Genomic DNA, 3,750 nt, shown 5'->3' with positions numbered 1-3,750 from the left:
CTTTTGCTGGTTACGGAAATATTGATCTCAAATTTGTAAACCAGACTGTTTTAAATTTGTTTTTTTTTTTCAGAGTAAGAAACATCATTTAGAATACCTAGTTTTTTGATGATTTACCGGAAAAGGGCATCGATTAGATCGATTCTCTTTAGTAGAAAAATAGTTTTAGAATTAATTTTCTAATTTAATGTGCATTTTAGGTATTGTTATTATTGCGATTTTCTTCTCGCGCTAGAGTTTTCACAAAAAAATTTCGTCAATCTCAAATTTCGCTCAACGATTTCGTACTTTTTCTCTCACTGTCATATCCGTACACCTCTTGAATATGGGAACTATAAACACTATAGTGTCTATAATGGGAACTAATTAATCACAGCAATCATGTCATTCACAACAAAAATAAACAAATAATTCAAAAATTCATGGAGCTTCACTTCGAGCGAAGTCATCAGGTAACTCTTGAAGTATTTGATTGTAAAATTTAGGTTTGAAATAAACTTCTTCTCTAGATCCAACGAGCCGTTAAAATCTACCACGAAGAAGATTTGCACGAAAGACTGTCAGAGATGGTCCTACCAATAAATTTTCTCTATTGAAAAGTGTAAGTCAAAATTCAATTTTGCTAAAAACAGTGTTTTTTTTTATTTTCCTACTTTTCTAGCATCAAGTATTGAATAGTATTCTGGACTCATGATTATGACTGTGTATCGAAAGAGTCGAAGAGAAACGGGAGATGAAGATGGTGATAGTGGTTAGAATCTGTTTCCAACGGACGCGATAGAAAATAAATAAAAAAACTGGAAGAATAATCTAAACATGATTAAGGTCTAAAACTGCTAGAAAACTTATTATCGTATGGTAAAATCTTTCACCAGGGCCATGAATCGATCCAATATTTGTCTGTTTCTTGATTGATTTTTACACCATTTCTTACTATCTTTAACCATTTCGAAAATCTGAAATATTTGTGCAGTTGCATAGATGCGCCTTAAAATAACGGATGAAATTTTGTATGTCACATGGCAAAATTGTCAGCTTAATGTGTAAACAAATAATTCAAGAACGGTACAAAATAAGGTGAGGAAAAAATAATGTTAATTTTTGACTAGTGAAATTAATTGCAAGCGAATCTAGCTATTCAAGAAAATCACAATATTTTAAGCTCATGTGGCCCGCGAGTTATGTGTTGCTCATCCTTATTTGAGATTTTTGGGGCTTTGAAATTCGAAAAGAGTGCGAATTCAAAACATCCTTTGTTTAATGGGCTTTCGTGTTTGTAGAACGCCTAACTTTGAATGAATGAAATCTGAAGATTTGATACAATAATAGGAAATAAGAACTTAAGTTTAAATAGAGTTTCATTTTCATGATACAATTAACATTAAACACATGATCGTAATGACTTAAAATTATTCAACAAATTCATGTAAATAACACTTGAATAGAAAAACCATTGTTAGTACATAAATAAAAATTCCACATGCATTCGTGCAAACAGAAAATAAATAAATGGTGCAAAAAAACAAACATCAGTTTAAAAAAAAACGTAGGTATAGAACAACATGCAAAATCGACGGTCGGTCAGCTTGTTCTAAATCGCGCACTTTGAGAACACCCATTAAACCGTTTCTAGATCAGCACTATCTTCCCGCTGCTGCTAGCTTGACTTTCGTATGGTGCGCTATATTTAATAGTAGGTAATAAGCCTTGTTTAAAGTTGACACGCTCTTGACGGAACACACACTATAGGTAGCTAGGTACAAGTCAACTCATCTTCGCGGAAGCCATTTACCCGGGGCACAACACCCGTAAAAGTAGGATAAGTGGAATAGTTAACGCGTCGGTCGTCCGTTGTCCGTCGTTCGCAAAAATCCGTTATGAGGAATCCATTAATTGTAACAGAAACCGTTTACACACCGGATCTGGTTGGACCTAGCAAACCAGGGGATTGACATCTGAGCCACGTCCGAAACCTTGCGGATGCGGTTTTCTGCAACCAATTGACACACTTTTGACGACTCGCGGCGAATGTTTCGAACTGTAACGCATGTTTGGTGATGATCTACGATGCCGGCTAAATTGGGTGTTCACATAGTGCCAATTGCCTAGAGAGAGCCCCATCGACGCGAAACACCCAGGAAATTATAATCGACCACTTACCGCTATTCTCAACCAAAACTCCAACGATCACAATTGCAAAAATCAGACACTTCATTGTGGCGGTGATTTCCTTCTGCTCGTTTCCGCTATAAAAACAAACACGGTGGTTTTTTTTTTCTAAATTTCGTAAGCACTTTGACCCCGCCTGTTGCCACACTCAAAGGTAAGTATGAACTTCACTCGGACTTCTTCGGTCTCTCTAGGGTACGGATGATGGGATGATAGATCTTGTAAGATCCGTTCCAATGTCACGTTCACGGCTCAATGATTGATCGGGCGCTGATTGCAGCCGCCTTTAAATGATCTCTCTGCTCGTGGCTTCGCTTCGGCGTTGAGGTTCAAGTCGTTCGTTGCCTGGCTGCAAAGCACAGGTTACCGGTCAGTTAGTTAGTTAGTACAGGTACGGGTACTACCCCTTACACTATATGCGCCGCTCACAAATGAAATGACTCAATCCCGATCCGGTCGTAAGAGCAAGATACCGGTGCTGCCGAAGTTGCTGCAACGACTGGTTCCTGTGTAGATCGAGAGATCGAGGAGAGGTCTGCGGACTCAGCAGCAGCGTGGACTAAGAATTTGCGGAGGCGCGTTCAACCGAAGGGATACACAAAGGGCAGGCGAAGTTAACTGCTGCAGGGCACACCGGGTTTGTACAGGTTCGCGAAATTATCAACCGCACTAGCAGAGCAGAGACGCACACACAATACAACACCAGCAACAACGTAAGCCCTCTGCCGCACCAAAAGGAAAGAACGCGAGGCAAACAGAAAGAATGGCCAAGATTTGCTCGCCTTTTTTTCGGGCCCCTTGATTATTAAGTTCTCTGTTGTTTGTTTTCCAACCTTTTTTTCGGGTTTTTACGGATCTTCGGGTCTCAAAATCTTAGCGGTGAATTCGCGATGTGTTCTGCTGACTGAATCGGAGATCGGACGATTGTGAACTAAAGGTTGGGAGCGGATATGTTGGCTGTTATATTTGAAGGTATAGGAATCCGTCTGCGCAAACTGGGAAGATCTCGTCGGGGTGGATCGAAAGCTCTCATATACAAGGTACGACGATGACGACGGACGAGGGCGATCCATAAGAAGAAGCGAACCTACCTACCACACTAATGAGCCACATTTTTCTCGATTGCTCGCGCATTTGAACTGCGTTAATGACTCTGGGCGGATTTGAGCGAATCAGGTCTTCAATTAGGTAGTTAACGTTATATTTTATTGAAAAAAAAAATCAGATTCGTTTCAAGAATCTAAACATTTTTCGTGGAAAAAGTTATTTTATGCGAAAATTATTTCGGAAATAACAACCGAATCAAACTCGCAAAATGCACATTAAAACAAACAAATAATTATGAATGTATATGCAGGTTGTCAAACAGATTCCATAAAATTGTACATTTAAATTCCCTTTCTTGACGTGATCATCAAGGCAGATAATTCCTGACTTTTCATATTGAAGAACTTGACGAATGATGCAATTTTTTCTAAATACCTTAGGTAATCAATTGAGAAACTTACACTTTTAAATTTTCAGAAAGACATCATTCTTTTTGTGTCTAGTAGTAGGTACAGATCCCATTTTTGAAGCGCA

At 38.7% G+C, this 3,750-nt stretch overlaps 1 long non-coding RNA gene across 1 annotated transcript; it reads left to right on the top strand.

The window, feature by feature from the left end:
• Positions 1–393: 393 nt before the first annotated feature.
• Positions 394–779, top strand: LOC129746215 (uncharacterized). Its single transcript, XR_008737267.1, has 3 exons — positions 394–452; positions 510–601; positions 662–779. It is a non-coding gene; the product is annotated as an uncharacterized LOC129746215 (long non-coding RNA).
• Positions 780–3,750: the final 2,971 nt, after the last annotated feature.

Source organism: Uranotaenia lowii, chromosome 2 (genome assembly GCF_029784155.1).
Source record: "Uranotaenia lowii strain MFRU-FL chromosome 2, ASM2978415v1, whole genome shotgun sequence".
In the NCBI taxonomy this organism is placed as follows: domain Eukaryota; kingdom Metazoa; phylum Arthropoda; class Insecta; order Diptera; family Culicidae; genus Uranotaenia; species Uranotaenia lowii.
Note: the sequence above shows the minus strand (reverse complement) of the source record. Positions and strands in the feature narration are given on the sequence as shown.